The 12,645-nt window shown below is 42.0% G+C and overlaps 1 protein-coding gene across 3 annotated transcripts in view; it reads right to left on the bottom strand.

Moving 5' to 3' along the window:
- Positions 1–12,645, bottom strand: part of PRLR (prolactin receptor) — a 180,666-nt gene that overhangs the window by 35,862 nt on the left and 132,159 nt on the right. The window lies entirely within an intron of this gene.

The following is a 12,645-nucleotide window of genomic DNA, read 5'->3' as shown; positions in this document are numbered from 1 at the left end:
CGAGCCAATCCTGCCTGCCAGCAATCTCAGCCCTTCCATTCTGTGGAACTTACTCCCAAGACTGGTATCCAGTGATCCCCCTGAGTACAGTCCCCAACCTGTCCTGCCGTATCTGTTGCCGCAAACTTCTACTCAGGTTTTTGACTCAGTTTTCCTAACTCCAGAAATGGACCTACCATTAGGGTCCAGAAATGGACCCTGCCATCCCTGTTAGACAGGGATTCTGAGGTTCTTTTTAGCTCTTGCAAACTCAGTTCCTGGATAATCAAGCAAGGCCCAATCCAACATTTGCATTTTAGACTATCATACATATGACATGCACAAATTGTAAGTACAGTCACGTGCCACATAATGACATTTCAGTTAATGATGGACCACATATATGATGGTGGTCCCATAAGATTATAATGCTGTATGTTTACTGTTCTTTTTCTATGTTTAGATATATTTAGATACACAAACACTTACCATTCTGTAACAATTGCCTACAGTATTCAGTTCTGTGACAGCTGTATATAGGTTTGTAGCCTGGGAGCAATAGGCTATGTCATCTAGCCTAGGTGTGTAGTAGGCTGTACAATCTAGGTTTGTATAAGTACACTCTATGATGTTGGCACAACAATGAAATCTCCTGACACATTTCTCAGAACTTAGCCCTATCATTAAGTGACATTAATGACTGTATTCTGCTCAGTGAAGTATCACAAAGAGAATATATCTATGTTACCACTCAGGTCAAGAGATTAACCCCAATAGCACCCCAGAAATCCAACTTGCACCTCCTCCCAATCTCTACCTACTCCTTCCTGATAGAAACCATTCTTCCAACTTCTAACAGTACAGATTAATTTTACCTGCCTTTGAACTTTATATAAATAGGATCATACAACATGCATTTTTTGAGTGTGTGTGTGTCTGGCTTCTTTCATTTCACATGGTTGTAGGATTCATCCTTGTTGTTACATGTAGTTTTACATAATTCATTTTCATTTCATCTCATTCATTTTCATTCACGTTATATTGAATGAAATATCATAACTCATTTATTCATTCTACTGTGTTGATGGACATTTGAGTTGTTTCCAGGTTTTGGCAAACTTTGGGTTTTGCTGAGACTGATCAAAACTCGAATGGCAGGGAAGCCCTGTGCATTTCATAATCACTCTGTGCTACCCGCCATATCTCCTATTAACCCAAATTAAATTTCAAGTGCCTTTTTTTGTCCTAAAAAGGCAAAAAGTCTCATTTCTTGCAAACAAATTTTGAATACATTCATCCATTGTTTTCAGTATTAGGCATTGTGTTAAGGGCTTCCTTCAGGGTCCTCAGCCCACTGGGTTTCCTTACCTGCCTTGTTCTACCTGGGTTAGATGGCCTGAGGCTAACATAACAGGGAGCAAACCCCACATCAGGTACCATTTGATTTCCAGGAGTTGGGCTTTTTTTTTTTTTTTTTTTTTTTGAGACAGGGTCTTGTTCTGTTGCCCAGGCTGGAATGCAGTGGCATGATCACTGTTCACTGCAGCCTGGACCTCCCTGGGCTCAGGTGATTCTCCCACCTCAGCCTCCTGAGTAGCGGGGACTACAGGCACGTGCCACCAACACCCAGCCAACTTTTGTATATTCTGCAGTGACGGGGTTTCGCCATGTTGCCCAGGCTGGTCTCAAACTCCTGAGCTCAGGAAATTTACCCGCCTTGGCCTCCCAGAGTTCTGTGATTACAGGCATGAGCCACTGCACGTGGCAAGAAGTTGGAGTTTTCTTTCCAGTACAGAATGCCAACACTTAATCTGGAAAATAAAGGACGTAATGTGCTCAGGGCGGGAAGAGGAACAGTAGGGATTAGCTATTACATACCAGGCTAAAGATTAAGACTGTTACACAAGCTCTGTCCAATGTCAACAGTCAATGATTGTGAATAAATGAAGCCCAAAGGGTGAAAAAAACAGAACAAGATTCTAAGACATGGGACAAAACTCTGCATATAGGAAGACTGGTCCCACGCTGGTATTTCAAACACTAGACTTACGGCTGGCATAGTTTTCAGTATTTGACAGGGGAATCTAAAGAAGTTTTAAGGAGAACATGGCAGCCACTCTTTCAGGAAGACATTAAAAACTGGGGATATAGTGCCAAGAGAACCCTGGCCCGCAGGTGGGGAGATGAAAGTTCCAGCTGTTCTTGCTTTGTCAATAATTGGCTTCACACAAACATGTGCCCACAATGAATGTTTATCTGCCCATAGTCCAGGCAGCATATCTATGCATTTGTCTGTGAAAGTTCACAAGAGGACACTTGCTCGTGTGGTCATTCATTATTATTTTTTATCATCACCATTATCCAGTTTACAGTTTTCTGTTTCTTGAGCAAGTTTCCATCTTGTACCCTGTTTTGAGGTACCCATTGGGGAAAACATCCAGAACTTTCCGCAGTGAATTACTTTTATATAAAATGTTTATCACCTTACAATCTGGCAGTTTAGTCAGGCGAAAGTAATTAGAATAGTATAGAGGCTGCTGTAAAATGTTCACCTCTGATTCCAGATATTCCCCTGCCCCTCTCCTAGAAACCCCAAAGGTTCCACTGAGGAAAGAACTTCCTGAAGACTCTGCACTCTGTGAAGATCATCAAGAGGAGCGCATGTGCTGTGCATGGTGATGGCTGCATTTGGTAAGAGGTAGATGATCAGCAGAGATAGGATTTGTCTAAACAAGAGCTGACTTAGGCCTTGGGCCACTCAGGAATACCTATGAAAAACCATCTCCTGGCTTCTAACCTAGTCAGGGCAAATTACTGCAATCTGATATATGTGCCTTTGCACTGGAGTCACTTTAATAACATAGAACACCGATGCTTCCCCACGCTGGAAGTATTGCTTCCAAATCTAATCACATTAACTCCACTCACTCACCACAGCTTCCTCATCCTAGCAACATCTTTTATCCCAGGGAGGCTTGTTTTCGAGCAGTCTTTTTGGCTTAAAGGCAGGAATAGGAATTGGGTGAGTATCAATTCCCCCCAGCCAGTGCACATGTAGGACAGATGGTGGAAAATCCATGCTGGCCTGATTTTCAGAGGAACTAGTCCCTCATGAGATCATCAATCAGTTACTAACAATCAAAAAACGCCCATAAATCGTACATTATGTTTTGCAGTTTACAAAGCTGTTCTATAGATATCAGTGGTTTTTAATCCAGGATTCCCATTACAGTCCAAGGACTGTCTTAAATTTCTTTTTTTTTTTTGAGACAGAATCTTGTTCTGACACCCAGGCAGGAGTGCAATGACATGATTTCAGCTCACTACAGCCTCTGCCTTCTGGGTTCAACTGATTCTGGTGCCTCAGTCACCAGAGTAGCTGAGATTACAGATCTGTGCCACTACGCCTGGCTAATTTTTGTGTTTTCAGTAGAGATGGGCTTTACCATGTTGACCAGGCTGGTCTTGAACTCCTGGTCTCAAGTGCTCTGCCTCAACCTCCCAAATTGCTGGGATTACAGGCGTGAGCCACTGTGCCTGGCCTTAAAATTTCTCATTCCTTTGTTTTGTCCCTGGACATTCTCACTAATTGGCTCAGAATTGAGCCCACTTGGAAGGACATGGGCATTTTAAATAAACTTTCCAGATGATTCTAAATTAAAGCTGGGGTTGAAAACCACTGACTTATGTGCTATCACCTGACACGTAAGTTCTCTGAGTCCTCTAAGGCAGCCTTCCTCTTGATAACAGCTGACTCAGCATGTTCCCCATATAACACCTCCAATAGGAGGCAACTTTATCTCAAAAGCCTCCCATGTTCTCAGACCTGTGTGCCAATAAAATCAGAAAACTCTTGTACAGAATACACTTATAAATATATAAAAACATTTATAACATCACATGCGAAATGTTTTCATGTGATCCACTGCATGCCAGGCACTGTTTTGTTAACTCGCTTCACCCTCACAACAAGCTTGAGGTGTAGGTATGATTATTATTCCTGTCTAACAGATGAGGACACTGAGGCCCAGAAAGGGTCTGTGAGTTGTCCAAGGTCACACAGCTAGTGAGCTGGATATGGAGGAAGAAGATCTCAGGATTTGATCTCTGGGGTCTGTGCTAACTATCACACTTTCAAATGTGCAATGGCCCTCCTTTAAGGAGCTCCAGAAGTACAAAATCCATGCTGGCTATGAGGAGTGGGGACAGGTCAGAGGACCTTGGGGTCGTAGCTTCTGAGTCCTCTAAGGCAGCCCTCCTAATAATGGCTCACTCAGCATGCTCCCCCAACCCAAAGGCAGCTCTGATGTTGAAGGCTGTGGGAACCAGGGATAGCTCTTCAATAGCAGTAGGTATTCCTGGGGCATCATGCCTGGGCACCACAGTCTACTTCAGATCAAATGTGTGAAAATCTTTGGAAAGGGTGACCCTAGGAAGGGGCATTTTTAACAAGCACTTAGATGATTCTTATCAAGCTCAAGTTTTAGAGCCTGAGCTCAAGCTGAGAGGGGCAGGAAAGGAACATGCAGTGGAGGAGGCAGAGTGGCTTCCTCTCTATGGGAAATGTTGTATTTAGAACTTAGAGGTTTTGGGGGTGTGATCTGTTGGGTTATTGTCCCCAACTATTTGCTTCCTCCCAGCCATAGGATTGCATATCCCTACCCACTGTCATGGGAGGTACTCGTGCATTCTGTGAGAGGACTACACATCCCACCTCAATCACTTTGGACTTGGCCATGTGAAAAGCTATGGCCCATGGGATGTGAATGGTTGTGATGTTTTTTTTTGCCGTGTTTAACCTGAAGCTTAAATGCAATTGGATGGTTTGTCTTAGGTCTCCTTGCTCTTGGTCTCCACTGCCCTTAGGATGTCACAGATAGTGTCTATACCCTTAGTTTGGGTTTTAAAATGAGAAGACAGGTGGAACCCCACTGAGCCCAGGTGAACCTAGCCAATTCTAGCAGAGCCACAGCCAATCTGCCGCTGACTCACAGTCCTCATGTAAAGTGAGCGAAGAGTAAATGTTGTTGTAAGCCACAGAGATGTCACTGTTGTTTGTTTGTTTGTTTGTTACTAATTGCAAAACTAATACAGGGCAAGAGTAGGAGGAGGACATAAGTTTTGCAAGACTTTAAACAAGATTATTTTTTCACAGATGGAGCTCTGTGTATGTTATATACGTGTGTGAATGTGCTGTTCATCCAAACACAAAATAACTTTACTTTGCCATAAAAGTCACTACTGTATTCATAACAACTTTGTCTATTGTTATATATTAATATCTAGAAACTCAAGCTTTGAAGGTGAGAAGGAAAATTAAAATAAAACATAAATTATTGGCATACTGGCACTGCTTATTTGTCTCAGGAGGAAGGGAACATCAGGGGAATCATATAGAATCATTATAGAATCATGGGATTTTGGATCTTTAAGGCGCCCAAAGACTTGAAAGGTATTCTAATTCAACCCCTCACTTTAACACATGGGGAAACTGAGGCTTGGAAAAATGAAGTGCCTTGTCCAAATGCTTTGTGGGTGAATCTTTGGAACTTGAGGATGGGCACAACTGAGAACACTGACAAGTCTAAGAAGAAACTCTCAGGAATGTTGCTGAATGTATTTTCCCACTCTGATTCCTGCTTTCCCTATCCTCTCAGTTAGAACCTTGGAATCCATTCATAGGAATAGTAAAAACATCAGATGTCCATCAGAATTTGGTTTTCTTTTCCTTTCTGGCCACACAGCTAAAGTTACTTCATTGCTTCCCCTGTCGTTAGATGAGGCCAGGTGATGAAGTGGTGGCCTCTGAAAGTGGGTAGAAATAACATACAGTAACGCACCGAATGACAAACTTTGTCCACTATAGACTACATATATGGTGGTGGTCCCATAAGTTGACAATGGAGCTGAAAAATTCCTATTGCCTAGTGATGTCAGGGCCATTCTAACATCATAATATAATGCATTACGCCGTGTTTGTGGTGACACTGGTGTAAACAAATCTACTGCACTGCTAGTCATATAAAAGCAGAGCACATACAATTATGTGCAGTATATAATACTTGATAATAACTATGTTACTGGTTTGTGTCTTTACTATACTATACTTTATATTGTTATTTTACAGTGTACTCCTTCTACTTATAAAAAAAAGTTAACTGTAAAATACCCTCAGGCAGACCCTTCAGGAGGTATTCCAGAAGCCATTGTTGTCATGAGATGACAGCTCCATGCGTGCTATTATCCTTGAAGAACTTCAAGTGGGACAAGATGTGGAGGTGAAAGATAGCGATAGGGATGATCCAGACACTATGTAGTCCTAGGCTAATGTGAGTGTTTGTGTCTTAGTTTTTAACAAAAAGTTTTAAAAAGTAAAACAAAAATAAAAACTTTTAAAAATAGAAAAGTTTATAGTATAAGTATATAAAGAAGGAAAATGTTTCTGTACAGCTGAACAATGTGCTTGTGTTTTAAGCCAAGTATTATTACAAAATAGTCAAGGCCAGGCGCGGTGGCTCACGCCTGTAATCCTGGCACTTTGGGAGGCCGAGGCAGGCAGATCATGAGGTCAGGAGTTTGAGACCAGCCTGGCCAACATGGTGAAACCCCGTCTCTACTAAAGCTACAAAAAAAATTAGCTGGGCCTGGTGGCTGGCACCTGTAATCCCAGCTACTTGGGAGGCTGGGGCAGGAGAATCACTTGAACCTGGGAGGCGGAGTTTGCAGTGAGCTGAGATTTGCAGCGAGCCATTGCACTCCAGCCTGAGCGACAGGGTGAGACTCTGTCTCACAAAAAAGAAAAAAAAGTCAAAATGAGTTTAAGAAAGTTTATAAAGTTAAGGTTAATTTATTATTGAAGAAAAAAATTAAAAAAAATTTGGTGTGGCTTAAGTGTACAGTGTATATAAAGTCCACAGTAGTGTACAGTAACGTCTCAGGGCTTCATATTCAGTCGCCACTCATTCACTGACTCACCCAAAGCAACTCCCAGTCCTGCAAGCTTTATTCATGGTAAGTACCCCATACAGGTGTACCATTTTAAAAAATCTTTTATACTGTGTTTTTACTATACCTTTCCTATATTTAGATACACAAATACTTACCATTGTGTTACAATTGCCTGTAGTATTCGGTAAAGTAAAATGTTGTATAGGATTGTAGCCTATGAGCAATAGCCTATCCCATATAGCCTAGGTGTGCAGCAGACTATCCCATCTAGGTTTGTGTGAGTACACTTTATGATGTTCAAGCAACAACAAGATCACCTAAGGATGCATTTCTCAAAAAGTATCCCCATTGTCAAGTGATGCATGACTGTACTTCTAGCCTAGTCCTGGTCTTTAAAGCTTTTTACGTATTCCCCCCTCTATTTCTCTCTCTTCCATTACTGGCCTGAAGAAGATGAAATTGAGGACTGTGAGGTCCTAAAAGCTCAGTACAGCCAATAGATGAAAGGCTCTTGAGTTCATGCTGACCCCCAGCAAACTGTCACATGGGTGAGAAATGAACCTCTGGTTGTGCTCTGAGCTAAGAGGCTGGGTGTAATAATGGCTAGCTTTATTTAGTTGGGCAAATCTAGGGACAATCCAGAGACAACCAGTACAGCCTAGTGTAGATGGTAACTACTACATTTAACCAAGTAGAAGAGCAGTGATTAAGACGGAAGCCTCCAATGCCTGACCCACTGCCATTGTCCCATCTGGAATACCATCATCAAAGTTCCCAAATAATCTCAGTTTGGCTTCGTCTACATATTCAGCCCCCTACACTGTCACCTGTAAACATGTCTACAGGTGTTCAACAACACCTGTTGGGTGACTATTTTTATAAAGTCATATAGAATGCACTATTCTCATGTACAGATCCATGGAAACAGCACTTGGCCTTGAGTTGTGAACTCTTTTCCATTAATCAACAGGCTTTCCATATTACTAAGGGATAGGTTCTGAGACCTTCTTGATTCCCCCAGTACCCTCTTTGTGTGCATTAATTTGAACTCAAGGGCAGATGGGTGACAAAGCCCACTGAGATGTGGCTGCAAGGTGGTTGGGCTAATAGCTGAAGTGAATAAAAATTGCAGTATCAGAAATCAAGGAAATGTGGAGACTGTCAAGAACTGGCACAACCTCCATTGTGAAATCTTCAACTAGCAAGGCAATAATAATTCTCAGCCCATTCTTCATTTTCCTTCATAAATGCACACAATAAAAACATATTTTTCTGGCATCATCATGTCTAAATATCTAAAACACACCCTTTCAAGAATGAAAACTTATATATATATGAAAACATATATATACATATATATATAGATAGATTTTTTTTTTTTGAGATGGAGTCTTGCTCTGTCACCCTGGCTTGAGTACAGTGGCACGATCTCGGCTTACTTTAACCTTCGCCTCCAGGGTTCAAATGATTCTCCTGCCTCAATCTCTGGAGTAGCTGGGATTACAGGTGTGCACCACCACGCCCAGCTAATTTTTTTGTTTTTTTAGTAGAGACGGGGTTTCACTCCGTTGGCCAGGATGGTCTTCATCTCTTGACCTCGTGATCCACCCGCCTTGGCCTCCCAAAATGCTGTGATTACAGATGTAAGCCACCATGCCCGGCCAAACTTTTATATTTTAATCAATTGGGTGCACACTTCTAAAAAATGAGGCCCTTCTCTGACTTCCTAATTGAAACTTTTTATGGAATACTGGGGTCATTTATGAATATAAAAATTATGGTGTGATACGGTGGATATAGGATATGCTCAGCTGCTCCTACAGATCAAGGGCTTGTTGCCAAAATCAAATGCCTAGGACTTGAGCATTTTAAGTTTCTGAGTCTTCTTTTTATAGCCTCCTTCCCTCCCTCTATCCTTTTGCCCATCTCTCCTCTCTCCTTTTGTTTTTAATGTCTTCTTTCTTTCCTTTCTTTCTTTCTTTCTTTTTTCTTTCTTTCTTTTTTCTTTCTTTCTTTCTTTCTTTCTTTCTTTCTTTCTTTCTTTCTTTCTTTCTTTCCTTTCTTTCTTTTCTTTCTCTCTCTCTCTTTTCTGTCTTTCTCCCTTCCTACCTTCCTTCCTTCCTTCTTTTCTCTGTCTTTCTTTTCTTTTCTTTTCTTTTCTTTCTTTTTCTTTCTTTCTGACAGAGTCTTGCTCTGTTGCCCAGGCTGGAGTACAGTGGCCCAGTCTTGGGTTCCAGAAATTCTCCTCTCTTAGCCTCCTGAATAGCTGGGACTACAGGCACACACCACTATGCTCAGCTAATTTTTGTGTTTTTAGTAGAGATAGGATTTCACCATATTGGTCAGGCTGGTCTCGAACTCCTGACTTCAGGTGATCCACCTGCCTTGGCATCCCAAAGTGCTTTTTTCTTTTTTAATGTATTTTTCTTTACATTCAATTTAACAGCTAATAGTTCTCACTTTTGTTAGCTGACTCCCTTCTAGATAACTCAAGATAGTTTCTTCTAGCCCCTTCCACTCTATTGTTGCTTCTAATCTGATATGAATTAAAAAACCCAATAACTAAATTTTAGAAAACTAAGGTGATTTCAGATAAGAATAACTAAGTTCTGAGTGATGACTGAAGGAATTTCCTACGAAACCTGTAGGTAAATAGATTTTGTTGTATCTATTTTGCTCAAAAACCTATTTACCTTGCTTCCTGGATCTCATATATGTTCCAGATAGTTAAGGTTGCTGGATAGGTGAGTTTTAAATAGTGATGCATTTCTGTGTCCCAAAGTAAGACTACTGAACTTAGAAAAATATGGTATAGTATGTTTAACATCTTAAAAGGCAAGTGCTATTGTCAATTATAAAAGGCTCTCTCTATTGCTTAATAAGTCCTCCATGCCACTAGTGCATATCAGCAAAGGGTACAGCTAACTCCCCGTTGGTTGCTAGGCTTCCTGGGCCAACGGAAGTAGAGTGGGCTTCTGCAAATGTCTGCATATTTGGCTACTAGGATATTGGCTTGGCAGATCCCAGTAAATCTTCATTGACTCACTGCTTTACAATAAAAAAGAGCATCACTTTGTACAGCATAAAATCAATGGTGTGTCTTCCAAACATTCCTCTCTGAAACCACTAATGTTTAAAAAAAGAGATTGGGAAGTCAAAACTAAAAATGTTAGTCAATTTCTCTTTATCTGTGTAAACACTCTTCTTAGTAGTTTACCCATGATGGTTTTTCACCCTTGGCCTAGAGAACATCCTATTGTCACATATCCATGCCTCTATACTCAGTTTGGGAGACAGAAATTAATATTATCATAAGAACAATAGAATTTGGAAGGGAAGTTTGATGCTTTGCTGATACTCTCAATTATAGCAATTGTCAGTTTATTTGCAAGTCAAAATATAAATGGCTTGGGATGCTTTCATGTGTGTGCCTAAGCAGAAGGGCTGACAAACACCTGAATGTATTTTTGAATGTCCTTGATTGCCTAAAAGATCCTATTATAATATTTTCCTTTTTTTTTTTTTAAAGCTCTATAAGCGCATGTGCCCAGGCAAACAGAGCCCAAGTGAGGCTAGTGAGTCAGTATGGGAAGAGCAATAGATCATGTTCACTTTTATATCCTGTACAGTTCAAAAGAGGGGTTTCCTGCTTAGCACAAATGTTCTGAGAACACAGTAGCACTTAGCTCCTTACAGAATGAAGGATGAGTAACCAGGCAGGACTGCCTCTAAATGGCAGCCTGTGCTCTCACCCTCCACCCACGTGTAGGGCACACTGAACTGTATGTCACTTGAGGTATTAATAAGAGCAAGGATAGGGGTTCCAAGATGGCCAAATAGGAACAGCTCCAGTCCACAGCTCCCAGCATGAGTGACACAGAAGATGGGTGATTTCTGCATTTCCAACTGAGGTACCGGGCTCACCTCACTGGGGCTTGTTGGACAGTGGATGCAGCCCATGGAGTGTCAGCCAAAGCAGGGTGGGGCATTGCCTCACCCAGGAAGTGCAAGGGGTCGGGGAATTCCCTTTACTAGCCAAGGGAAGACGTGACAGACGGTACCTGGAAAATTGGGACACTCCCACCCTAATACTGCACTTTTCCAATGGTCTTAGCAAACGGCACACCAGAAGATTATATCCTGCACCTGGCTCAGAGGGTCCTATGCCCACAGAGCCTTGCTCACTGCTAGCACAGCAGTCTGAGTTCGAACTGCAAGGCAGCAGCAAGGCTGGGGGAGGGGCGTCCACCATTGCTGAGGCTTGACTAGGTAAACAAAGAGGCCGGGAAGCTTGAAGTGGGTGGAGCCCACCGTTGCTCAAGGAGGCCTGCCTGTCTCTGTAGACTCCACCTCTGGGGGCAGGGCATAGCTGAACAAAAGGCAGCAGAAACTTCTGCAGACTTAAAGGTTCTTGTCTGACAGCTTTGAAGAAAGTAGTGGTTCTCCCAGCATGGAGTTTGAGATCTGAGAATGGACAGACTGCCTCCTCAAGTGGGCCCCTGACCCCCGAGTAGCCTAACTGGGAGACACCTCCCAGTAGGAGCCGATGGACACCTCATACAGCCAGGTGCCCCTCTGAGATGAAGCTTCCAGAGGAAGGATCAGGCAGCAACATTTGCCATTCTGCAATATTTGCTGTTCTGCAGCCTCTGCTGGTGACACTCAGGCAAACAGCATCCGGAGTGGACCTCCAGTAAACTCCAACAGACCTGCAGCCGAGGGTCCTGACTGTTAGAAGGAAAACTAACAAACAAAAAGGACATCCACACGAAAACTCCATCTGTACATCACCATCATCAAAGACCAAAGCTAGATAAAACCACAAAGATGGGGAGAAACCAGAGCAGAAAAGCTGAAAATTCTAAAAATCTGAGCGCCTCTTCTCCTCCAAAGAAATGCAGCTCCTCCCCAGCAATGGAACAAAGCTGGAAAGAGAATGATGTTGATGAGTTGACAGAAGTAGGCTTCAGATGATCGGTAATAACAAACTTCTCTGAGCTAAAGGAGGATGTGCAAACCCATTGCAAAGAAGCTAAAAACCTTGAAAAAGATTAGATGAATGGCTAACTAGAATAAACAGCATAGAGAAGACCTTAAATGACCTGATGGAGCTGAAAGCCATGGCACAAGAACTACATGACAAATGCACAAGCTTCAGTAGCTGATTCAATCAAGTGGAAGAAAGGGGATCAGTGATTGAAGATCAAATGAATGAAATGAAGTGAGAAGAGAAGTTTAGAGAAAAAAGAGTAAAAAGAAATAAACGAAGCCTCCAAGAAATATGGGACTATGTGAAAAGACCAAATCTACATCTGATTGGTGTACCTGAAAGTGACGGGGAGAACGGAACCAAGTTAGAAAACACTCTTCAGGATACTATCCAGGAGAACTTCCACAACCTAGCAAGGCAGGCCAACATTCAAATTCAGGAAATACAGAGAATGCCACAAAGATACTCCTCGAGAAGAGCAACTCCAAGACACATAATTGTCAGATTCATCAAAGTTGAAATAAAGGAAAAAACGTTAAGGGAAGCCAGGGAGAAAGGTTGGGTTACCCACAAAGGGAAGCCCATCAGACTAACAGCTGATCTCTCGGCAGAAACTCTACAAGCCAGAAGACAGCGGGAGCCAATGTTCAACATTCTTAAAGAAAAGCATTTTAAACCCAGAACTTCATATCCAGACAAACCAAGCTTCATAAGTGAAGGAGAAATAA

Source organism: Symphalangus syndactylus, chromosome 16, assembly GCF_028878055.3.
Source record: "Symphalangus syndactylus isolate Jambi chromosome 16, NHGRI_mSymSyn1-v2.1_pri, whole genome shotgun sequence".
NCBI classification, from domain to species: domain Eukaryota; kingdom Metazoa; phylum Chordata; class Mammalia; order Primates; family Hylobatidae; genus Symphalangus; species Symphalangus syndactylus.
This window is presented reverse-complemented; position numbering and strand designations above follow the sequence as displayed.